The 27,981-nt window shown below is 35.9% G+C and overlaps 1 pseudogene; it reads left to right on the forward strand.

Moving 5' to 3' along the window:
* The first annotated feature begins 155 nt into the window (after nt 1-155).
* LOC149174136 (indole-3-acetic acid-amido synthetase GH3.6 pseudogene) lies at nt 156-27,571 on the forward strand (annotated as a pseudogene).
* The last annotated feature ends 410 nt before the right edge of the window (nt 27,572-27,981 follow it).

Genomic DNA, 27,981 nt, shown 5'->3' on the forward strand with positions numbered 1-27,981 from the left:
TCTTCAAGCTCTAGACCCCGCTCCGCTCCTCCGCTGATGGGTCGAATGGAAAATGTGAAGGGTTCAAATGATAAGTGGGTGGCGGACCTTCCAACAAAGGCTTAACAGCTTGTTGGTTGGCTGTGTAAAAATAAGGCATTGTTTGTTGGGAGGTCATGGGTTCCAAACTGCAAGACTCCCATTTTGGTTCATCTATGTTACATTTGGCATGCAGTGAGGACTTTGCTGGTTCTGCCGTTATGAATGGATATGAGGCCACACTTTTTGGTGGGTCGGCCCACCGGGTCAGGCAGGTACGAATCTCGCTGGCCTCATGGTTGGTATATATATATTCGTTGGTGGTTGCGGATAGACCGTGCCAATGCCATACTTGACTTACGGTTAGTCCATGTTGGTTGGAGGGGTTTTACCACCCGCCAACTGGTCAGTTTTTTTTTCAAAATTTTAATATAATATATTTGTAGAGGGGTGGCGGGGTTGGTGGCCTGCCCCCTTATATTTTTTTTTAATGCCAACCTTATGAACAAAATATCAGATTTTTAGGGGTCATTAGGAAAATTAAAGAGGCGACAAATTCACCCTTTCCGACTACCATTTTCTGTGCGATGTCCCTTCACCAAATTTCCGCCTTGTTAGTGACTGCAACTTGGCCTAGTTTGACCAAATCTTTGAACGACTATATCTTGAGTATATGAACTTGGATTTGAGTGTCGTTCACACCGTTGGAATCAGGGTGATGAGCACTGCGATCTAGTCCTAGTTTCACTTCCATATAATGACTTTGATTTTTGATATTTTTCAAGGCCACTTGGAATAGGAGGTGGTGTGTAAAGCCCCAAATTTCTATTAGTGGGCTTACTAACTTAACACAACACAAATCCCTTTACATATCGAGTCACAATATTTTTCATGTGAGGCCAATAACACAACCTCTGCAAATGACACAAAGTTTTCCCTACACCAAAATGACCTAACACAAGAGAGGTATGTGCCTCTCTGATTACAAGTATTCTCTAATTGGTGGGGATACAAATTTTGCAAAGGTGGTACAACAATTTTCCCTGCAAATGGTAATTATCCACCTGCGATCCATGAGTCAGATTTGCATAAATATCCTTAAAATCATCATCATCAACATATTGTTCAGCATAACTTTCAAAAGATAAAGAAGCATTTTGCAAAACTATAGATGTAGAAATAGTAGGGAAAGAAAGCATATTTTCCACTTTATTTTTTGTGTCCTTCTTGTATTTTATTACCAAGTGAAACTACTGGAGGAATCTTGTCCATCTGAAATGACGTGCTTGTTGAAGCTTGGTCTGTGACTAGAGGTACTGCAAAGGTTGGTGATCTGTGTGAATGATGGTCTCCTTGCCAATCAAATAGCGCTTTCACTTCTTCACACTTTGAACCATTGTATACAACTCCTTTTCATATGTGGGATAGTTCACAACATCTTGGTAGAATGTCTCTGAATGGTAACATACAATTTTCCTCTACTGCATCAATACTGCTCCAATGGTGTATTCACCGGCATCGGTATCGATCTCAAAAGCTTTCGTGCTCAAAGAAGCACAATCCTCTACCTCCAACTTATAGATATTCTTAAATCGAATCCCTATATTCTTTACCTGACTCGTGGCTATGTGTCGAAGGAACGCCTTTCCTTTGCTAAAGACCACATCACAGCCTCTATCCTCCAACATGACGACCAATACTAATTTCTTCTTCAACCTAGGTAAATAAATAACATCTCTCAAGGTGAGAGGAGCACCCTACTCCCTCTGAAAAGTAACCGTGCCCAATCCAGTAGCACTATACCTCCTGTCGTCACCCATCTCAATATGCATCTGGAGATCCTTCTCCTCTAGGTCACTAAACAGCTCCTTGTCACCAGACATGTGGAATGAAGCTCCACTATCAAGGTACCATACACTAACCATAATTGGTGACAACATGCATGCAATGAGAGTAAATTCCAATTGGAATTGAGAGGCCAAAGCCTCACCCACCTCTCCTTCTAAGGACTTCTTCTAGGACTTCTTGAGTGGACAATTTGTAGCAAAATGTCCCATCTCATGACAATGAAAGCACTTAACTTTTGACATGTCTTTCTTCTTGCCTCCATGACAAGAATCTAAATTGGAATGGGACGCCTTCCCTTCCCCTTCCTTGCCTTACCTGTTGTTATCTATGATAACACTTAGAAATAGTTTTTGAGTCAATTGGTCAAATTTGCTAGGGTTTTAAATTTTCTCAAAATAAAAGTTCACGTACAAAGTGTCATTTGGTCATCTTGTCATTATGTAGGGTCAATATGATTTTAAATAGGGTCAATCATAAAGGTTAAAATCCAAACTTCCATGTGTTCCGAGCTTATTTGTTCATGATTGGCATTTTGACAATTTTGCAGAAATTCGTAGCAACTCCTGTTAGGGAAACCGAGAGTTTGCTACGAAAGTTCCTCACACTTCCGTAGTGGATCTGTCACTTAGAACACTTGTCATGCTACGAAATTGTGATGTTGTGGTAACGATACTTTTTTTTTTAAACACGTTGTGGGTCAGAGTCACGTGGCTCATGAATACATGTTGTTTTCTTTTATCCCCTAAACGTTCACACTGTATAACTTCATTCCTACCTTGTTTTCTTTTCACTTTAGATTAGTTTTGTTGTCCATGAGTTGGTCTTGCTATCTTTAAGAAAGATTCCATTGTTGTCATAGTTGGTCTAGTTGTCTTTAGGGTTATTTGCAGGGGAAAAGTAGATCTCAACATTTTGAAGCTATGGTAGCACATAAAAAACAATATAAAGGAAGCCCAGTTGTGAGATATGAACCAATGGATATGAAACCACTGGAGGAGGACCCTGCCTTCACCCAAGAATTTTCCAATGTGGGTTGCCTTCGTTTCTATCAGAAATTGTAGGGTTACCATGGTCAAATTTCCAAAGATTTTGCTATCAATTTCTCAGGGACAAGTCAAAGCATTAGAAACTCAAATTGAAATGATCAAATCTTATCTCTTAAAGAGAAATCTCAAGATTTCTGTTATAGTAGATGGCACTCATTGAATATGGTAAAACCCTCATTTTTGCCTATACTATGTTTAACTAAGAGTTTCAGCATTGTGCATAGTTGAACAGGATATTAGGAGTAATAAGGAAGCACAAGAAATCATGAAAAATCAAAAACTCAGAAAATTCATAGTTTCATAGCACCTCCCCATAGTTAAGCTAGATATTTGCTACAGAATTGCTGTAGCTTTTCATGGAGGAGAATGCAAGTAGAAATATCAGCTAAGGGTGTGTAAATGGCATGTATTTAGCTAATAAACGTCAATGAAGACTTCATCACTATCAGAAAGGTCAAATAACTAGTAGAAAGGTGTTTTTTGAAATTTGCTACCAAAATTTGCTACAGAAATTCTTGAAATGATTGTTTTAGTAGTCAACTTCAAGCTCACTTTTTGGGCAAATGGAAAGGAATTTTGGAAATCTTAAGGAGGTTTCTTTTCAACACGAGCTCATCTACAAAATCCTCTCTCTATTTTTACACTGACATCAGGGTTTGGAAGATATGTACTTATCTTTGAGGCCTATTTTATTGAATTTTTCCTGGCCATATTTGTTGCAGAAATTTTGAAATTCGACTTGATGGAGGTCTAGGTCAAAAAAGTCAACTAGGTCAGCACATCCATGTGGCAAGATCACATCAGAAGTCTAACATATTCAGAATTTGGTTGGATTCGATAAGGTTCAACAACAAAATTTTTTGATCTCATAAATGATATGAGACTCCTATTTGTACTGAAATTGTGTAAAACAGAAAAATCCCTACAAAGGCTCAATGTTTTCTAAGTCAAATAGAATTAGGTCTCTTAGCTATGCATCAATTCTATCCTAAGTGGTAGATTATTAAATGTAGACCTCACTCTATATATGTGTAACTTTTTCACTTTGAAGAGAGGTTGATCGAGAATGTGAGAAAGACCACTTTTGTATATTTGTTCAGTTAATAAAAAGTGCAGTTGCAGCAATACTATGTTTTTAACCTGAGATTTATTTTTGGTTTCAATTCCATATCATCATGCTTTTATGTCATTATCAGTTTTCATACCTTATTTGATTACTTGGAATTCAATGCTATATTGCTCCAACTTCCTTCAATTTGTTGTGATTAACTGTAAATGTTCATATTAACATTAGTAAGCCAAAAATGTCTCAGCTTCCACAAAACATTTTTTGTCTGTAATTGAGTTTTTCTTTTGACTCCATGCCCATTGGTGATGATTATCACACTTTCTTTCACTTGCAAGAATCACACAAGAATCCAAAGTTAGCCATCTATAATTGAGTTTTATCTAGAACACCATATTATTTTATTTGAGAGATCCCTCTCATGCTAGAAGGGCTAAATTCTAGCTACAAGTGGTTTGAAATAGTTACTCTTGGTTGGAGGTTGACACAACCCAGCCTATCTAGCCTAGTGATAACACCCTCTAAGGTACAATTTTCCTCATCATCAGTATTCGATGAGGAACCATCTATGGTGTTCCTTCTAATCTCCACCTGCATCAAATCCGACCATAGTCGTTCTCAATCTGGAAGCTTCTCCCTCCCATTGGCAATGTCTTGATAGCTATTCCAACAGTTGGGAAGTCCTAGGAGAGCTAGGCTCACCATATCATCGTCGACAACAATTTTCCAACACTTCCAAGCTCATCATGAAAGTGAGTGAACTTGGTCAAGTATTTTGGAATGGTCTCGCCTTTCTCCATCTTTATTTTTCGAATTTTGCCTTTCAGTGCCAACTTCCTATGGTCACTGTTGTTCTGGAATAGGTTCGTCAATGCTTTCCACATAGCATATTGAGTTTCCTTCCCATGGAGACTCAAGACAATGTGGTCTCGAACTCCCTCAAGGATTATTTGCCTTTCCTTCGCCACACACTTCTTACATTCGCCTATATTATGTGCATTCGATGTTATTGGCTTAGTAATTTATTGATCAATGAATTCCTTGAGGCCATTATCCTCTAGAATTGCCTCTATCTTGTTCTTCCAGGCTATATAATTTGAGCTGCCTTCCAAGACATACCCGAGCCTCAACCCGTAGAAAGCCATTGCCGATCCTGAAGTATGTATTGCAAATTTGAATTTCACTTGTAACCCGAAACTCAAAACTTTTAATTCTCCTCTAGTATCCTATCTTCAGCTTTGATACCATGTAGATTTTCCTATAGATTCACAGCTTATGTAATGTACTAAAACACAAGATAAGAATCTAATCTACTCTTTAAACAAAAGAAACCAATAGATCTATGAAAATAATAATCGAAAAGAGGAAGATAATCAAAGACACATAGCACAATTTTTCTCTGGGAAAGCCATTGCTCAAAAATATGACTTTATATTGCATTAATCATAAATCTGAGTGATAATACAAGGCTTTTTCTCACTAGAACAATTCCTACACAAGTATGATCAAATCTCTTCCTGACAAGCTCGCTATAGCCAACACTTATCCAATTTTTCTACTTGCCAAGCCCCTATTTCCTTACGCAATTCCAGTGAGTATCAACGCATATTTAATTGGGAAATACTTTCTCCATAACTACGCAATCCAAAAATAGGTCCTTCTCTGATTTCATGCATGACCTGTACAACTCGGATCATCATACAACTGATAATACATTGTCCCTGCACTCTAGTCTCAATTGGGTCTTTCTCTAAACTGACATGCATGAGTTTCTCATGAGGGAATCTTCAGTTAGTTGGAGTAGCACTAAGGATGCACTAGTGCACCAACTCATTACTAGACCTCTACTAGTTCCACAAACAGTTAGAACTAGTTTAACTATCTATAACTCAGTCAAACTAAGTTATCTAATTACAACTCAAATAAACTCATCCTGGACCCCTAAAATTTAGGGAGAACATATACATGACTACAAAAATACTTCCAACTCAAAATTCCTAAGCTAATTAAGTTAATTAAACTTAATTACCTATTTACACGTTGTTATGAGTATAGAATTCGATTTTAATTCAAAGTTTAATTCAAGGACAAATTAAACTAGAATTTCTTGTTACCATTTCTCAACATTGTGGACTGTTAGGATTAATATTTAGTTTATAGAGTTATTCTACATTATAAGAGACCGTTCTTGGGCTTTCAAACCATGTAAAAAGGTTTTGTATCAAGTCAAAGATGAATTATGTGTCCTCCACATCATGTCGGCCTAAGGACCCCCATTCGACCCACTAGAAGCCTATATATTGAGGAGGTCGAAGTAATTTGAAACACTCACTCTCAAGCATGTTCGATATCTCAAGAAGAGCCAGAGAAGTGTGAATTTTGTTGTCGGGAGGACGAAAGAAGTGTGAGTTCGGGGGAATCTCTAGAGAAGAAGAAAATCGATGATCCAGGTGGATTTTGGTGGCCACCCACCTATCCCATTTGGACCCCCACAACTGTCTCTTTCAGTCTTTTCAGTTTCCTAAATTGTAGCACATTCTACTATTTTTAGCAGTTTTTTGGGTCTTGAACTTCCGAAGCCATTTTGAGGCCCTAAATGACGTTTTTTGGGAAATCTGGGGGCAACATGGGTCCATGGACCGATGTTGCCCTTCCCAAAGTGGTAGTGCTCGGGTAGATCTTTCTAACGAGCTATTGTACGCGTCAAACGGAGATCGTATGCCAAAGTTACGACTCGGGGAAATTGATGTAACAATTTACCCAAACGAGGCCCACAATTTGGCGTTTCATTTTCTAGGGTTAGGTTTCGGGATGTGAAGGGTTTTCCATTGTTTCTCAACAATAAATAGGCCTTCAAGCCTCATTGTAACACAGTTTAGAGGCATGTAGCCACCACATATCTTCTCAGAGATAAGCTACCATCGCCCTAGCTGGTTTATTTCCATTTATGTTTTTAATCATATTTCAGTATTTTACAGTAATGAAATGAAGTATTATTTCCACTGCATATCTGTATTTATGGTTATCTCTGTATTTTATTGCGTTCCTGTTTAAGTCCGGATTAGTGGTATTAGAGCGGTCTGCTTTTTCTCTGTTTTTCTTTGCATGTCCCCAACGAGGTCGGGATATAAGGAGTTAGGGCTTGAACTAGTCGAACCTTTGCAAGACCAGCCTCGCAAATCCTGATGGCCTCCCATGGCGGATGAGAAGAAAGACGAGGGGGCAGGAGATCCTATCAAAATCTTGCTCGAAGAAGCCCTCGAGCGATAAAGGAACGCGATGATGAACAACTTTTCCTAGATCCTTCAGCGACTACCCAGAAGCGACGCATTGACTTCCAATAGCTACTCTGGAAACGCCACCCCCTTTAAGGTACAAGTTAATTTTGAAATCCCCATATTCGAGGGTCAGATAGACGCTGATGCCGTAGATAAATGGTTAAATCTACTAGAGGGTTATTTTTTGTTCATGAATTTTCAAGTTAGGAAAAGATTGTTTTCGCTCTTCTTAAAGTAGCCCCCCACATCAAGGACTGGTGGGAAACCTACTGCGAGCAGAAGGATGAAAGTACAGGCTCACGGCTTTTAGCCACACCCACTTGGAATGACTTCTGGGATGCCATCAAGGAGCAGTACTACCTTTTCAAAAGCTATGAGGACAAATACATCAAATGGACCACACTGCGGCAGGGACGAGACCAAGATGTGCCGGAGTTCACAAACATTTTTCATACCCTTCGCACACAGTTGGGTATCAAAGATTCTAAGATGCATCTGGTACTCAAATACCGCGGCTGCCTACACAGATATATCCAGGAAGAGATGGAGTTCTTGAACATCTCCTCACTCGGCACAACATACTGATATGCTATCAAAATTGAGCAAAAGTTCAAACAGAAGAAGTGAGACTTTGGATTTGCAAATCCGAAGCCCAAAGGACAAAGCTAAGGCGGGGTGACCCAAGACAACCCTTCGAAGCTGCAAGAAAAGAACAACACCACGAAACCGAAGAAGGACACAGGAAAGTGGTGTGAGTTCCACAAGAGTCCCACTCATAACACAAGTCAGTGTCGGACCAAGCAGTCGTTGGTGGTTGAGTTGAAGGCTACCGAATCATATGCATGTTCCGACCTTGAGCCAAAACCTGAAAAGGGGAATGGCAAAGGGAAGTAGATCATTGATGCGGAGCCCAGCACCACTGTTGCTAGTGCCAAGATCCAAAAGAAGGAGCCTAAAGACCCAGAGGAGGGGGAGTGCCTTTTCCACTCACAAATGTGGGTGAAGGGTTCACCACTGCAATCCATTGTTGACAGTGGGAGCCAGAAGAACCTTGTTTCAGTAGAGGTTGTGAAGCGGTTAGGCCTACCAACTACACCACACCTGCAACCATACAATATCGAGTGGCTTCATGAAGGACGAGATCTCAAAGTTCGCCAACAGTGTCGCCTTCCCTACAGCATCAAGCCCTTCACAGATGAGGTATTGTGTGATGTTACACCTCTGGATGTTTGTGATGTACTATTAGGCCAACCATACTTGTGGAGGCGACATGCTGTGTATGAGTCAAGGCCTCGTGCTGTCATTATTTCTTTGAATAATTCATTATACAAGAAAGCAGAGGTAGACCCACCTGTTGCCACCTCTTTGATCACTACTAAGAAAGGCAGCAAGCTCATTTCCGAGACCAGGAAATTCATCTGTCTGGTTCACTCCTAAAGTAAGGGGAAGATCGTTGCTACAACCATGACCCCCTCAAAGGGTTCCTCCACGCAACAGCAACAGAAAAGGGATACGATCATGACAGAACACAAGAACAACTTCTCCTCACCCACAAGGGTACCACACAAGTTTTAGGTGGGCAACAAAGTCTGGTTGCATCGACAGAAAGAACACCTTACAAGAGCCCATCAAAATCTCCGACCACGTCAACATGGTCCTTACACCATTACTAAAGTTGTGGGAAATAATGCTTTGAAGCACAACATTCATCCATTCCTTCATCTACACAAAGTGTTCAATGTGTATCGCCCTTGACCATGCTTCTCACCATTACTGGACACATCAGAGATTGTTGAATTGAGGCTTCTGTGATCCATAAAAGTTGTAAGAAGAACTTTGGCGTAAATCACATGTAGAAAGACCTTTGTCGACGCGTTTTGAACCAACCAGTGTGGTTCATCGTCAGGACAAGTTGAAGAAACAGATCCAGCTTTGCATGTTAAATAGTCAGAGCAGAGCCTCCAACGGCTATCTTGACCAACGGCTAATTTTGACTAAGGGACCAGAGTCATAAAGTCATTTATATAATTTAAAGGAAGTTAGTTATATTCGGTGACCATACCCTTAATATATATAAAATTTTTATAAATAAAATAATTTAAATTGGTGCTTAAGTTAATAGTTAATTAAAAAGTTATCATTTAATAATTAAAAATTGAAATTAAATAGGATTTAGTTATATGGAAGACCTTTCTTTCAATAAAAATATATATAAGATATTTTTAAGATAATAGTTAGTCAGAATAAATATATATTATAACGAGAAATAAATAAATAAATAAATAAATAAATAAATAAATAATAATAAAAATAAAATAAATAAAAATACATAAATAAATATATAAAAATATAAATAAATAAATTCAATTAAGAACTTAACTATTAAAGATAAAAGTTAGTTGAAAAAAAAAATAAAATAAATAAATAACAAAAATAAAATAAAATAAAATAAATAAATAACTAAATAATTAATAAATAAATAAATAAATAAAATTAAGAATAAATAAATAAATAATTAAAAATAAACATAAATAAATAATGATAATAATACAAAAATATATATATATATATATATATATATATATATATATATATATATAAAAGTATACTAAAAAAAAAAGAGGATGTTAATTAAGATTACATATATATAAAAAAAAGCAGGATATTAATTAAGATTATTAAAAAAAAAAAGGAGAAGGACAGGAAAAAGCCAATAAAAACCACAGAGCAAGAAGGATAAATCTTAGGAGGAAGGAAGGCTCCAGGGAGAGCAACGACAACTTGAAAAAGATAAAAAAGGGTGGGGGGGGGGACGGAACGAAAGACTAGCACGAAAGGGTAGGGATCCAACAGCTACTGATCTTCCAGCCATCATCTCTATTGAGATTGTTGGGCCTTCTTTCAATCTCAATAGCTTCCTTGAATTTACGATGATGGCACTGAGCAACTTTGGCAACAACCTCAACCTCCTCTATACAAACCTGATGCTTGGTCTTTTCCTCATGCTCTGCTAACGCTGAAGACTTGGTTCTCCCATGTCTTAGGTCAGCTGCATGTTCGCTGATCCTCTGATGGATGGAGCGCCTTGTTTCCCCGATATAGGGGGTCCCACAAGAACAAGGGATCAAGTAGAAACCCTTCATGTCCTTAGGGTCAACGGGATCTTTCACCGATCGGAGGGATTTACGAATGGTGTTGAGGGGCCTAAAGGTTGAGGGAATATCATACCTCTTAAGGATCCGAGCAATCTTGTTTGTGGTTCCTTGGACATAGGGAAGATGGACACCTAGTCGGCGTTCCTTTGGTTCTTTTTTGATTAACACATTTTTAGAGGCTTTAAGGAAAGCCTTCTGACCTAGGCGCCTACTATATCCATTCTCCACAAAGACATTAAGGAGATGGGATCTCTCCTTATCAAAGCTCTCATTATCAGAAATCCTAAGGGCATGAGTAGCAAGGGTGTTAAGAACACCCATCTTCTGAGCAGGGAAATGATGGGAATCGGCATGAAGATACTGCTCAGTTTGCGTTTTCTTTAGAGATTGCAGAATAGCTCACCAGGGACCAAGTTCAGCAGATGGAGGAACTCAACGCAATGGGGACCATTGCTTCCTAAGGGGGAGGAATGATCCAGGTGGATGTTGGTGGCCACCCACCTATCCCATTTAGACCCCCACAACTGTCTCTTTCAGTATTTTCAGTTTCCTAAATTGTAGCACAGTTTACTATTTTTAGCAGTTTTTCGGGTCTTGAACTTCCAGAGTCATTTTGAGGCCCTAAACGTCGTTTTTTGGGAAATCTGGGGGCAACATGGGTCCATGGACCGATGTTTCCCTTCCCTAAGTGGTAGTGCTCGGGTAGATATTTCTAACAAGCTATTGTACGTGTCAAACGGAGATCGTATGCCAAAGTTACGACCTCGGGAAATTGATGTACCAATTTACCAAAACAGGGCCCACAATGCGGAGTTTCATCTTCTAGGGTTAGGTTTCGGGATGTGAAGGGTTTTCCATTGTTTCTCAACAATAAATAGGCCTTCGAGCCTCATTGTAACACAATTCAGAGGCATGTAGCCACCACATCTCTTCTCAGAGATAAGCTACCATTGCCCTAGCTGGTTTATTTCCATTTCTGTTTGTAATCATATTTCAGTATTTTATGCTAATGAAATGAAGTATTATTTCTGTTGCATATCTGTGTTTATGGTTATCTCTGTATTTTATTGCGTTCCTGTTTAAGTCCGGATCAATCAAACATTTGGTGCCTCTCACTACAACAAAACCAGCGATTAGCGTCCCTTTTTAATTCTTTTTTTGCATCTAGAGCCCATTTTTGGTGCTATTTGCATCCATTTATCAAATATGGTGCAAAACTTGACACAAAATTTGCATCAAGTTTTGCACCAAATCTTACACCAAGTTTAGCACCAGGTATTGCGATAGGTTTTGCACCACGTTTTGCACCAAATTTTATGCCAAGTTTTGTGTCATCCTTTGCACCAGGTTTTGTTCCAGGTTTTGCATCAATTTTGGCATCTATTTTTGTTTGACATACTTTTGCATCCTCATTTGCATCCACTTTTTGCACCTAAACTTGCATCAACTTTTGCATCGACTTTTGCATCCTTTTTTAAATCATTTTTTGCATCCATTTTTTCATCCATTTGTGCATCACTTTTGCGCCAAGTTTTACATCGAGTTTTGTGTCTAGTTTTGCATATAATTTTGCATCTACTTTTGTTGCATCCACTTTTCCATCTTGTTTGGCATCCATATTTACATCCTCTTTTGCATCTATTATTGTACCCACTATTGCATCTAATATTTTTGTGCCACAATTGGCGCCTAGTTTGGCACCTCCTTTTGCACCCACTTTTGATTATAATTTTGCATCCACGTTTGCATCCTCATTTGCATCTAGGTTTTCATCAACTACTACATCTATTTTTGCATCCCTTTTTGTATCCAATTTTGGACCAGGATTTGCATCGGGTTTTGTGTCTCGTTTTGCATCTACTTTTGCATCGACTTCTATTGCATCCACTTTTGCATACAATTTTGCATCCACTGTTGCACCCATTTTAAATTTCACTTTTTGCATCCATTTTTACATCTTCATGTGCATCATACTTTGATTCTTTTTTTTCATCTATCATTACATCCACTTTTGTTATGCCATAATTTGCACCATGTTTTGCACTCACTATTGTATCCACGTTTGCTTCCAATTTTGCATCCATGTTCACATCCTCTTTTGCATCAAATATTGCATCTGTTTTTGCATCCACTTTTGTGTCAGGTTTATGCATTGGGTTTTGCATCTCGTTTTGTATCTACTTTTGCATCTACTTCCATTGTATCCATTTTTTTCATCCAATTTTGTTTTGCCTGTTGCATCAATGTTTGCTTCCACTTTTACATCCATTTCTGCATCTTATTTTGCATATTTTTTGTCTATTGTTACATCCACTTTTCTTGCACCATATCTTACGCCTACCATTGCAACCACATTTGCTTCCACGTTTGCATCCACATTTGCATCCTCTTTTGTGTTCAAGTTTGCATCAGATATTGTGTATGTTTTTGCATCCCCTATTGTATCCACTTTTGTTTCATCCATTTTTACATCTACTTTTGTGTCCATTGTTGCATCCACATTTGTTTCACCACAGTTTGTGCCAAGTTTTACACCTACCATTGGACCCATGTTTGCTTCCATTTTTGCCTTCATGTTTGCATCCAATTTTGCATTGACAACTGCATCTACTTTTGCATCCACTTTTGTGTTAGGTTTTTCATGTTGTTGTGCATCTACTTATGTTGTATCCACTTTTCATCCAATTTTACTTCTATTGTTGCCCCCATTTCTATGTTCACTTTTGCATCCCTTTTCCAACACTCATCATATTTTCTGCATTGATGATATTCCTTATGGCATTGAAAATTATGAACAATTGATGACAATGTCAATAATATTGACAATGATGAAAATGAAGATGATGGCGATGACATGAATTGTGATTATGATGATAAAGACGATAGTGGTTACAATGACATTAATGATGATGATGGAAATGATTATGATGATGACGATGCTAATGACCTTGGCGAATCTTCCCAATTTTAGATGTTGTCATTGTCATAATCATAAGCATTATATTTGGTGTCATCATCATCATTTTCATCTAGGTCATCATCAAAAACAATAATGGCATGAATGATGATGATGATTACAACAATGTTGATAGAAATTACATTAATGATGATGATGGGGATGATAAAAATGATAATGACGATGATAATGGTGGTGATGATGATGATCATCGATCATCTCTCAAAAATAGAGTTGTTATTTCTCTTACGTATATCAATGTGTCCTAAACAACCCTTTTCTAGCACTGATCACATTTTTTGGGTTGATGATATTTCTTACAACGTCTATAATTATAAACAATTGCAAACAATGTCCATAATGATGATGATGATGGAGCTGATGATGATGGCATGAATGGTGATTATGATGATAATGTAATGATGGCAATAACGATGACAAGGATGATGGTGATGATGATGACAATGATTATGATAATGAGAATGAACAATTACTAGTTTCACTACCATCTTCTGGATACATATTACTATCATACTTTTTAAATTTTTTGTCTCTCTTGAGGTATCTTACTATAATGGTGTTGTCAACACTAGAAAGATATCTTGTTGTAATGGTGGTTCTAATGTTAGCACTAGCAAAGTTTTTGTTAAATTTTGGTTAAAAAAAATCGATTTATGCAATTATTTTGACAATCTATGTAAAAAAGTAAATAACATCCAATTATTTTGACTGTAGTCCCATTGATTATCATGAATTCACCAGTCTGAAGACCATCTTCTACATACATATTATTATTAAACTTTTTGCATTATATCCCTCTTATATCTTGTTGTAATGGCAGTATTAGCACTAAAAAAATATCTTGTTGTAATGGTGATGTTAGTATTAGCACTAAAAAAATCACTAAATTTTGGTAAAAAACAGTTTATCATTTATTTATTTTTAATTTGGGAAATTTTTGTTTTTATTTTTTTTGTTTTTAATTCTATTTTTATGCAGTAATATTTTTTTTGGTTGAATTTTGGTAGTAACTAGTTTTTGGTCGAATCATATGTATTAACCATGTTCTTTATGCTACAAGTCTAATTGTTGGGACAAAATTGCTCTTTCAAATAAGTTGCAAAAGCTATTTTAAATCCATTGTTGCACCCATGTTTACACCCACTTTTACATCCCTTTTTGCATCCTATTTTTCATCTTCATTTGCTTCTTTTTTTGCATCTATCATTACATCTACTTTTGTTGTGACAAAATTTGTTCCATGTTTTGCACATACTGTTGTACCCACGTTTGCTTCCAATTTTGCATCCATCTTCACATCCTCTTTTGCATAAAATATTTCATCTATTTTTGCATCCACTTTTGTGTTGGGTTTTGCATCTCATTTTGTATCTTCTTTTGCATGTACTTCCATTTCATCCATATTTTGCATCCAATTTTGTTTTTCATGTTGCACCCGTGTTTGCATCCACTTTTACATCCCTTATAGAATCTTGTCTTGCATCTAAGTTTGCATATTTTTTTGTGTCTATTATTACATCCACCTTTTTTGTGCTATTATTTGTGCCATATCTTATGCCTATCATTGAAACCCACATTTTCTTCCACTATTGCATCCATATTTGCATCCTCTTTTGTGTCCAAGTTTGCATCAAATATTGTTTATGTTTTTTGCATCCCATTTCGAATTTACTTTTACATCCACTTTTGATTTGTCTAGTTTTGCAACTAATTTTGTGTTCACTATTGCACCCATGTTTGGCCCATGTTTACATCCCTTTTTTCATCCAAGTTTTCCTCCTTTTTGCATTCAAGTTTGTGTCCCTTTTTTTTTACATTCATTGGAGTATCCACATTTGTTTCACCACAATTCATGCTAAGTTTTATGCCTACTATTGTGCCCATGTTTTCTTCCACTTTTTCATCCATGTTTGAGTCCTATTTTGTGTTCAAGTTTGTATGAACTATTGCATCTACTTTTTCATCCACTTTTGTTCAATTTTTCTGTCTTGTTCTGCATCTACTTATGTTGTGTCCACTCTTCATCCAAATTTACGTCTATTTTTACCCCCATTTTTTTGTTTACTTTTGCATCCATTTTCCAACACACATCATATCTTTTGCATTGATTATATTTCTTATGACATTGAAAATTATGAACAACTGATGACAATGTCAATAATTATAACGATGATGATAATGAAGATGATGACGATGACATGAATTGCGATTGTTATGATAATGACAATGATGATAAAGACGATGGGAGTTACAATGACAATGATGATGATGCTAATGACCTTGGCCATTCCTCCCAATTTTTAAATGTTATCATGGTAAAAATCATAATAATTATCTTTGGCGTCATCTTCCAAGTCATCATCATCTGATCATCATTATCATTATTTTCATCTTGGTCATAATCAAGAACAATAATGGCATGAATGATGATTATGATGTTCATGATGAAGATGACAAAAATTATGATAAAACTTATATTAGTTATGATGATGGGGATGATGACAATTATAATGACGATGATAATGGTAGTGATGTTGATGATCATCAATCATTTCTAAAAAATAAAGTGGTTATTTTTCTTTCATATATCATGTGTCCTAAGGTTGGTGATATTTCTTATGATACCTATAATTATGAACAATTGACGACAATATACAAAATCATGATGATGATGATGATCATGAAGAAGACATGAATGGTGATTATGATGATAATGAAATGATGACAATAATGATCACATTGATGGTGGTGATGATGGCAATAATGAAGATGATGACCCTCCCTCTAAACTAGTGAGGTACTCATAATGAGACAAAAAAGTACTCTCAAGTTGAAATATTCATATAAGAAGGGATCTAGATTGATAAGCATCAATGATGATTTACATCATCATAGCCAAAATTTTCAAAATAGTAAGGCCTTGACTAACAAGTTTATCTCTCCATTAGATCAGAGCACAATGTTGGGAGGCATAAATTTGGACACCATTGCCTTTCAAGGCACTTACCCCACCAAGATGCTTACCAGGTATGTCCTCACATGATCATTTCCTAATCCACTATCATAATATTTGACACCAGAAAATGTCAATCCTCATGACTATTCTTATCTTGGATTAATGTACTTGACTTATGGCGATTAGTCCTAGTCAATGTCCAAATTCTCAAAGAATATTGGTCCCAGATGTTTATCCAATCCACCATTATCCCTACTAGTGCCTTTACTAGGCTTACGATTGTTAATCCTAGCCATAGTACATGACACATGGATAACATGGTGTCTACCCTCACTCCCTCTAAACCAGGGAGGAAACATCCACAAGCATAAGATTTTCTCAAGAATACCCATCATTTTCGTAGAGAATAACATCATTAATTTGTTTTCATCACATGACGACTTTATGATTAAGCATTCATAGATTTGTGGCAAAATATTTCCCCTTTTGTATTTGTGATGGAATACAATAAAAAAGTGAAAGCCAAAATCATTAAACATACACTATATTGATTTATCTAAGTCTAAACTCTAAGGTTGAAGTGAAAATTCATGTAAATCTTATATCTATGAGTTGTGCCAAACTTATGAAAACCTTATTCCCTAAGTCCTATATATAAGAAAATGAAAAAGAAAGAAAAATAAGGGCCAATAAATGGTAACTCATGTATTCACTCCCTCTTTGGAAAATATATGAATATATACACTCCTAGTCACACTTGATCACATGTATGTGATGGTTAAATCATGAATTCTTCTTTTCTCCTTGCATTTTCACTTCATCATTTAAGCACCTAATTGAGGATCTAAGGAATGTTTGTTTCCTAAGGCTTTCATGTCTACTCTTGGTTTACTTATGTCACACTACTGTCAATTTATGTGACAGAGTGAAATACATAAGTTTGTGGAGTTATTATAGAGGTGTATTGAGTTCGTAACCACACACACATGTATTACATCTCATTGATCCACATGTGTGGGTTGGAGACTCATTTCTTGACAACTTTAATGGAGACTACTTTGTGGCTTTAATGGTATAGCTTACAAAATATCTTTTTAAACATTTCGATTCATTCTTTCTTTTCCTCGAGACACTTATAATATTGAAGTCACTCCCAACAATCGATGGAGATGGGGAGTATAAATTACTTGTGCTAGAAATAGAATTGAGAAATAGAGGTTTTCCATTTGCGATATTGGAGTCATAAACATTGGATACATGGTAGTAGTCCTCAATGTCAATTAACTAAAATTGTATTGTCATAATGCGAAAAGAGGTAAACATATTGGTAACCTTAATGTCTTAATCATTTCAAATAATAACCATTCCACCCAAGTATCTCTAAGCATCAATCACTACTACTTGGAAATTCCTCCCCCATTTTCTAATTATATGAGGTTGAACCTCACTTAATATTTTTGCTTCTTATATCAACATTATTTATGGGTGCTTTGCATACCATTTTTCTTTTAGGAGTTTGTTTTCGCTTACTATTGACGCCCCTCATGTTCCAAGACTATTTTCATCAAAAATTTACATAGAAAGAAAGTATAAAGTGACTAAAAAGAAACATGTCTCAAGATTTAAGTGCTTGGACAATTCCACTTCATGACTCCTATATTTCCTTAACCTGGGACCAAATGGTGAACTTGATGGCCTTAAGGGAAATTGATCAATGAAAATCTGAAAAAGAGGTGATTTTTGAATTTATCACATACAATTTAATATACTAAAAAAAATATCCATAACAATTTCATCAATTAATGAATCATTAAAAAAAAATATCCAAAACAATTTCATCAAGCAAAGAATAATTGCATTATAAAATACAATCTATAAACATTTTGGGAAAGTTTTGCTAAAACATGCTTAAAAATCAGCATATTTAATATTAATATTTAACAATAATATGGACAATAACACATTTTGATAAATTAAATAACATATTATCAAGCCTAAAAAATGTCACTAACTAAAAACTACAAAGCATGCAACTAATGGAAGTGACCACTCAAGGCCACCACAAGACAATTAATCTATTAAGACCAAGATTAATGGGGACAAAGATCTATAAAGGACAAAGGAAAACCTATTTTAACTTTATTGTTTTATTAGCCTGGTTCAAGATGAACATTTCAAGATATCATGAAGAACATAATTAGTTTTATTGCATTAAGAAAACCCAAGCACATTCTATAACTTAGCAAGAAAGAGATGTATAACACCCATCTCAGCAACACGACACATGACATTAAGTTACTTTACTATATATAATTTAAACTCCTATCATAAAATCACAAATTTAGTATGAATGGAATGTTTAAAATCCATTTTTATAAAAACAAAATATAATTTTTCTTATATAAAAATATACCAAAAACTAAATATATTTTTCTAGAAAAAAAAAAATACTAAAACTAAATATATATTTAAAAAAAAACTAAAACATAAGCAAACTAGAATTTGAATTTGACATTCTTGGTCACTTTCGGAAACATATGGTGGAATGTAATCTCTTTATCCTCATCTTTAGCTTTTTCCTAAAAAATAAAAGCATACAAAAGTGGGAAAGAGCCATAAAGCATGGGGAAGCTTTTTCCTAAGCACAAAAACATCTAAAAAGTGGAAAATTCCTTTTTTATATGATGAAACATTATTCACCCAAAAGATTTTTCCCAAATTGAACTAATGAGGAATTTTGGAAATCTTCATAGCCTCCACTTTCCTATATATTAGAGGCTTGGCCATTGAAAAAATGATGGGAATTTTGTATTGTCACGCTCTTGAGATCTGTCTTGAGAGGGAGAGTTTTGGAGCTATGAGTTGGGGGAGGTGATGTTGCAACTATATCTGATTGTTGTAACTTTCCTCCAACTCCTTTATTCATATAGATCAGTTGTTCTTCCTTCCATATGTTTCTATTCATTCTTTACTTCTTCTATTTAACTAATGTATGCATGGGTTTTTGGTTTATATTTATTTATTCAATAATATTTATATGTTTTTTATAGTTTTGATTATTAAGATATTATGTTGTGAAGGTTGCTTTATTCTCTCTCTTATGTGTAGGACCAAGCTTTGGAGCTAGCTAGGAGCGCTTCTTGGCTATACGAAAAACTCCAAGAAGACCTGCATGCGAGGACTCACAAGAATTCATTCTCTTTTTCTTAATCTATACTCTACATCTTGATCTACTAAGAATCCTAAGCCTTAGAACAACCTTTCTCTTAATTGGTTTGTCCTAGGTTTCTGAGATAAATTGAGAGGGTTTTGTTTTCATCTAACCATGCATTAAATCCTACAGCAAAATGATATTTAGAAAATTTAATATATTTCACTATGTAAATGAACTTAGTAAAATGAACCCATAGAGGTGGTCATAAATGGAAATAAAAGTAAAACTCTAAACAAGAAGCCAAAAGTGGATTTAACCATGGATGAAAAATTGGGAGTAGAATTGGATGTTAAACTAGCCATCAAAACAATATGCAAACAATGACACAAAAAGGTTTTTAAAGTAAAATTAAAAAAGGGTGCAACACTAGACACAAAGAAGGGAACAAAATAGGGCATATGAAAGGATACCGAATTGGTTGCAAACAAGGATGCAAAAATGGACACCAAAATGAGGATGCAAAGAATGGTGTAAAATTAGGATGCAAAAAGGATGTAAGAAAAGACACAAAACAAGATGCAAAATGGGACTAAAAAATGGTGAAACCAAGGATGTCAAAGATGATGCATAACTAGATGAAAATTCCAACTAAAATCTAGGTGCAAAATGAGATGCAAATGTGGACACAAAATGTGGCAGAAAAAAGGATGCAAATTTGGACATAAAAATTGGTGCGAAATTGGACACAAAAGAAGAAAAAATGGTGCAAAAATGGGCATAAAAATGGCTCAATTTTGGATGCAAATTGAGATGCAACATTGGATGTAAAATGATGCAACAAATCATTCAAAACTTGGTGCAAAAACAAATGCAAAAGTAAACGAAAAAATGGCTCAAAAGTGAACGTAACAATAGACACAAAATGGGATGCAAAGGTGGATGCAATATATGGTTCAACATATGATGCAAATTTAGATGCTCAAAAGGATGAAAAATTGGATGCAAGAAATGGTGTTAAAAATGATGCTAAATTGGATGCAACAAATGATGCAAAATTAAATGCAAAATATGGTGCAAAATAGGATGCAAAAAAGGGAGATAAATAAAATGCAAAAGTGGATGCAAAAAATAGTGCAAAATGCATGCGAAATTTGGCAGTAAATCAGATTCAACATATGGTGCAAAATTGGATGAAAAAGATGGTGTAAAAAAAGACAGAAAAATTGGCACAAAAATAGATGTAAAAATAAGTACAAAATTAGAAGCAAAAGATGGCATAAGACCAGATGCAAAAATTGGCACAAATTGGATGTAAAAAAAGGCGCTAAATAAGATGTCAAAGATGGTGTAAAAATGGATGCAAATTATGACACAAAAATAGAAGCAAAGAATTCCACAAAAGAGGAAGCAAAAAATGATGCAAAAATAGATGCAAAAAAGGCACAAAACTAGAAGCAAAACCTGTTGTAAAACCAAATGAAAATCTTGGTGCAAAATATGATGCAGAAAATGATGGAAAATTTGGCGTAAAAAAGATGCAAAATTTGGTGCAAAAAATGACGCTTTAAAAATTGTACAATAGAGCCAGATTTAGCGCCAGGTTGCTCATCCCAATTGAGAAAAAAATGCACTAGAATCTGGTGCTAAATCTGGCGCAAATTGCCTGTTTTGTTGTAGTGTCTCTCTCTGTTTCATGGTCTGGGTTGGGAGATTGAAGTCTCCTAAGATTTCTTTGTTGTCGTAAGTTGCATGTTGCTGGAAGCTGCTGCCTAGCTGAAGTTGCTGGAAGGGGTTAAAGGTCTTGGAGGCTGACAGGGTGTGGAGGGAAAGTCTATTCTTGTTCTAGGGTAAATAATCCCAAAGAAATTGAAAGGAAGAATTATCTTGAATGGGTTTTCCCCTCAAGGGGGGGCTTTTCCCTCGCATGTGCCTATATCTTGTGTCTCTTGTTTTGTGATCTTCATGTATGTATGGTTGCTTGATGAAAGATAAGATAATAAAGAAGTAAAAGAAGCCAACATACTCACAAATAATTATTAAGAAATGAGAACCAAACCCTAATATAATATCCTTGATTTTCCAACACAATGTTCAGCATAAGAAAGTAATACATAGGTAATTTCGGATTAGCAAGTGAGTATGCCTTGTGGTTGTTCAGTTGCAGAATGTATAAAGGTTCTTCTATAGAAGGGGGGTGAGAAAAGTGATCCTTTTAAAGACAATTAATAGTACTAATCTATAAAAGACGCACGAGCATGACATATAAATGAATCACTGGAAAACTAACGAAATAATTCACTTAGAAGCAACGATTGTAAAAACACATACAACACACCTTCAACAAGATAAGTATCAAAGCCACAAAAATATTTTAATTTCCTTAGTACATATGAAAAAATCATACATCGCAAACATTCAAAGAATAGCCTTACAATATTTAAGACATACGCATGAAAGTGTGTTGGCTCAGTGAACTTCTGAATTAAGTCAAAGTTACAAGATACATCAAGACAACGAACACCACTAGCCCCAATAGTGGATCATTAGAGAAACCACTTTCTCCTCCAAAATAACTATCTTCCTTTCTAATGCCTGGTAGGAGGAGCCAAGGTGAAAATTCCTATACATGAGCAATGAGAGTGTATATATAACAAATGAGGTGATTTCTCACCTCCCTTGTGAATCTTGGACTGCCCTAATGATTGTTTAACTTCTCAATGAACTTTTGACTTCCTACATGACTTTTCACATTATATATATGACTCTTGGACTTCCACTTTATATTACATTACTCCAATATTGAATTTACAAAATCGAAAAAATGATGTGACACATGATGATTCATGACATGACACGACATGACATTGATGACATGGACTTCATGTTAACATGGCGATGTCAATCCACTCTTTTTTGTTTCTTTCTTTGTGTCTTCTTGAAAGATGGACATGGTCTTCTTATTCCTCCTTATGGCTTGAAGATAGGAGTCTTCAATGTAAAATTGATCTCCAACTACTGTCGTAGCTGATGTCCCTTTGTCTTCTCTTGATTGGTCAACTTGTTCTTGCAGCTTCAAAAGTGTCTTCTAGCAAGGTCTCCTTCTTCATTCCCTTCATCACCATCCTATCATAACATGATAGAATACACGCAACTGAAATCCACTCATGGCAAGACGACATCAGTTTCATAAAACCCCTAGTCTAATATGATTCATAACAATCCATTAACTCAGTTGAAACCAAGTGATAGGTTGGGAGTAAGGCTCAAGGATTGTGTAGTTGTGTAGCTGAGGAGACTACGCAGTGCATAGTTCAGGAGGGTTAAGGCTTGTCATTTGAGCAGTTGAGGGGCTCAAGAGGTCCGGTTGAGGGATTGAGGCTTGAGGTTGCCCATTCCATAGTTCCAGAGGGACAGAGGTTGAGGGATTGCGTAGTTACAAGTTGAAGGGCTCAAGGCTAGGCCTTGATGCTTGATGCTTGAGATTGTGTAGTGCGCAGAAGAGATTGGCTAAGGGAAAGGACTACGTAGTTTTGGATCTCAATGGTCAGGACTGAGCATTGTGACTGTGCATTTTGAAGTTGTGGGAGGTAGGTATTATGCATTGCTTAGTGCCAAGAGGCAAGGATGAGGCTTGAAGACTAAGACTATGTAGTGCACAATTTAGGAAGCTTAGGTGATGTCAGATTGCTCAATCGGGAAGTTCATTGGATCCGACTAACTATGGGATTAGTGAACCCGAAGTGAATAGTGATAAGACTTGATTATGATCGCACACTTAGAATACTTGACGACATAACATAGATCACCTAGAACACACGAACAAGATACTTTCCTAAATGCGATGACATTGTGACGTCTTACCTCAAGTGTGACATCAAAGATACACTTTGTGACGACGGTGACAACACTTGTGTGGTTGTTCTTAAAACTTTGGAAATGAGTGTGATACATGTATACATACTGAGAATAACCCATTAACATAAAGACTGTCCCTTTAAACAAACCAAAACCACATCTACGTGATGTGTGATGCTTGCCTATGCTAAAATATGACACTTTGATGTTCTTCAAAAAGGAACAAGAATTTTTAGAGAAAACATGTGTGATGACTCTTAATGTTTGCGACGAAAGCATGCAAAGACAAAGTAGGCTCCAAAATTGGATGTAGGCCAAAATTTTGGAGGGTGTTGTAGCAACGACAACACTAGGCACTAGTAAAACTTAATATCAACATTCCAACCAAATTTGATGATCCACTTGTTGAAATTAAAAAATTAGTCCATCAACTTGTCAACCATAATGATAAATTGAATGATCAAGTAAATGAGCTACAAGATAGGGTGACAATTCAAGGAAATCAAGAATTGTATACTATAATTCAGAAGGCTCATGAAGAATTTTTCCAAGCAAAGAAAGAGATAGAGTAGAGATTGGATCATAGAGTTACACTTAGCATGGTTCTTATTTATCTACCAACATATTCATCATCTACATGTAACCAAATAAAGACTCAAGAAATTATAATTTATGAATTGTGCTCCTAACAAGTAACTCATCCTCAAGTAAAGTTTGCCCATGATAATCAAGTTACACAGGAGAAAAGTATTCATGCTAAGCTATTGCAGGAGGAGAGACAATGGTTTAGAGAAGGGAAGAAAGCACAGATAGAAGCTCCAAATGTTGTTGAATATTTTCAAGGAATTTTTAATAAAGTGCATCAATTGTAACAACAATTACCAGTTGATCAATGATTATAAGAAAACGTCATTAGCTGAAAAAGTATAGTATTTAGAAAAATTAAAATCATTGAATGCGTAGTTAAGAATAGTTGTATGAGAATGGTCTATATTCGATCAACATCTCCAAGTTCTTGCACCAATCATTTATCAAATAACATCCCCTGAGACCCCAACACTAGCGCCTGCATTAGCGCAATCATCTTTGTCATTTCCGTTGCGACCTAAATTTAATTTCTTTGAGCCAAGTTCTCCAGGATGTCATCTGGCCTCTAAACATCACTCTGAAACTCAGGAAATCGAAGTCAAAGGTTATGTAATTGGTCACCCGAGGAAAGGCAAAGAAGAAGAATTCGTAATTTAAATCTGGTAGAATTATTTCAAGAAGAACGAGTCGACCGGGGAACTAGATTTGCTTATCAACGAACCACCTATCCAGAAAAACTTTAGTTTCTTTCTAAACATTTATTTTCTTTTCTTTATGATGTATCAAATTTTGTAAGACTCTAAATATCCCCTTCTTCAGGAAAAGGAAATCGTTGAGGGTGGGGGAGATGTTGGAAGGGTGGTCAAGTTAGAAATCCACATTGTAAAGTCGATCAAGTCTCTATTTAAGTTGATCATCTAAGACATATAGGTTGAGACGATTCTTATAGTTACATTGTTGTAACTATTCAAAAGAGTATATATATATATACATACTCTTTTGAATAGTTACAACAATTTAACTATAAGAATCGTCTCAACCTATATGTCTTAGATGAACGATATATATATATATATATATATATATATATATATATATATATATATATATATATATAGATATATATATATATATGCATCAATGTACTTGTTTTGATTTGCTTCTCAAGAGAATATAATATAAAGTACTTCCTTGTTGGTTCTTTGCTACTTTGTGTCTCTTCTTTTATTCTTATGTTGCATATTTTTACGTGCGTTCCTTTTGTCCTTTCCATCAGTAACCATTGCACACTATTTGCTAGACTACAACAACAGATGTGGAGAAGAAGGTGGTAGAAATATATAGTGTTATATCATAGGACCAAATTTTAGATGAGGCATTGGGCCTCATCTACTCAAGAAATCAAGATACAAAGTTCTACAAGGTTGGAGAGACATTTTGGATGACCAAAATTATTGTAGCATAAGAAATTGAAAGGTCCCTAGTTGTCCATGATGACACATTACATGCACTTAGAATTTTTGAAGGGAAATTTGAGTTGATGTGCAAAGGAGTACATGGTATTGTTTTTTCAGTACCACCCACCACAAATGGAGATACAGAGCAAAGTCACAAAGAGACAATTAGGGTACTCCTACCAATTCCATCATCCTAGAAGAGGATGAGTAGCTCCTTGACCCAAATATTAATCATTTTCCACTTTTTAGTGATGTTGAGAAGACTAGGATAGAGAAACAACCTCAACCAATAAGATGGTTGATGTTTGGTTTCCGTATAGGGCAATCACCCAATAGCTTGTTACATGTACTCTATATTCTCTATAATATAAATATATATATACCCTATATTTTCCTTATAGTGTACATATATAGTTAGTTTTAGATTAAAAATATATTAAAACCTTAAAATAACTTAATTTGAAATTTTTAAAACATATAATTTTAAAGAAAATTATTTAAAATTTAAAAATATATTAATATTAAAATTTAATATTAATTTTATTATAATATAAACCACATATATTAGCTGATCCATAAGCAAATGAGTTAGACTCGGACACTAGACTATGAGAACATAACTTTCAAATGTAGAATCTGCAAACAAACATGACATCTACAAAATATGTGTCCTGGGGCAAGAAAGACACTGACAAAAAGAAGAAGAATGGGAAGCAGCCCAAAGGATGGAATTTCCCTCCACCCCACCAGGCAGAGGAGGAAGATGAAGCAAATGAGGAACCTATACAAACCAAGAACAACCAGACAATACAAGTCCCATAAAACCAAGGGGTAATCCTTTAGGACCTCAATGAAATACAGGAAAACCAGGAACAAACAACAAATAGTCCAGAAGATATGGAAACAAGTGGGTATAACGTACTCATTAAAGAGAAAAATCAGACTTAGACAAGGATAATGCAAGACCCTACCAACTTGCACTTGCCTCTGATAGGTCATCTTAAGGGGAATGGGACGCAGTGGAAAAAAAGAAGGGGAGAAAAGCCTAGCTTTTCTCCTTATTGTATATTAGTTTGTTTTTTTACGTATTTCTGCTTATCATCAATAATTGACTTGATGATACTTGGTTCTCATTAAAAAGTAACATGTAATTTTGTTTGAACTAATAAAATTACGCCTTTTTCCCCATATACATATATATAATTTAATAAAATAAATATTATATATTTACGTCATAACGTGTTCCCCTCTGAAATCAAATCTCCTCTCTGCCCACCTTTCATCCCTGTATGCCTTAGGATTATATGTTAGACGATTATAAAAGTTTCAGCCTTTCGATCGAAATGGTTACAAAATGGTTATAAATTCATTGCGGAAACGGTTTGCGGACTAGTCGGCATAAATGATTACGGCGTGGTATCTTGAATTCATCATTTCCAATATGAGCTTCCTTCTTTACTTACAATAAGGGCAAGAATACGAGCTTGTCGTCACCACATATGCAGGTATTGATTTTCAACAAAATTTATTTCTGTAATGTGTGAAATAATGTTTAACTGATTAATCTGCATGCAGGTTTGTAGCTATAGAATGGGGGATGTGTTGCAGGTGACCGACTTTCACAACCTGGCACCTCAATTCCATTTTATTTGCAGACAGAATGTTGTGTTGAGTATCCACATAGAAAAATGGATGAAGCAGAGTTTCAAAGTTCGGTAGAGAAATGTGTTAAGCATCTCAAGCCTTTCAACATCACATTGATGGACTATACAAGTTTCGCCGACACATCCACATCACCTGGTCACTACGTGTTATACTGGGAACTTCGCTACAACACCAAAGAAGTTGCAGGTGCAGTTCCTTCCACTGTTTTTGAATATTTTTGTCTCACCATAGAAGAATCGTTGAATTATGTCTATCGGCAAGGAAGAGGGGCTGATAAGTCCATCGGCTCCTTATCAATTAGAATAGTTGAAGAGGGAACATTCGAAGAATTGATGGATCATGTTGTCCACGCGAAAAGGCATCAATCAATCAATACAAAGCACCCCTATGCATGAAAATCAGTTGTATGGTGGAGCTACTAAATTCCATAGTCACCCATTCCTACTTCAGCCCGCGGTCGCCCATGTGGGCTCCCGGAAGTGCGGTGTCCCAATTAGTGGGTTCATGATTAATCAAGAAATGGGCGTAACATAAATTTATGTGAATTGAAATTATTGTGTTCGTTATGGTTGTGAATTAGACCACTAATAATAAATTGTTGCACATGGTTCTTGTGGCCGCTGTCCTCTGTCCTCAATTCATCATACCAATGCAGAGTTGTAAGTATTTCAGAAATTTGTAGGTGGATAGTTTTATCTCAAAGGCATTGTGACAGTATGTCCAACTGTCAACATGCTACTCCCTGTGAAGGATGTTTGCCATGTTTTTTTTAATAAGTTATTTTTCAATGACGTGAGTGCGAGAAAAGTTCAGTGTTCCTTCTCGTCAATAAATATGTCTAAAATTGTTTGGAAGTATCAGGTTGTGCCTTTTGATATGCTCACCATCCATATTTTTAGTTTGAGATTGACCGTTGCT

The sequence above is a fragment of the Pinus tabuliformis genome, chromosome 4_1 (assembly GCF_031772625.1).
Source record: "Pinus tabuliformis cultivar Carrire ecotype Pingquan chromosome 4_1, CPIR1, whole genome shotgun sequence".
In the NCBI taxonomy this organism is placed as follows: Eukaryota; Viridiplantae; Streptophyta; class Pinopsida; order Pinales; family Pinaceae; genus Pinus; species Pinus tabuliformis.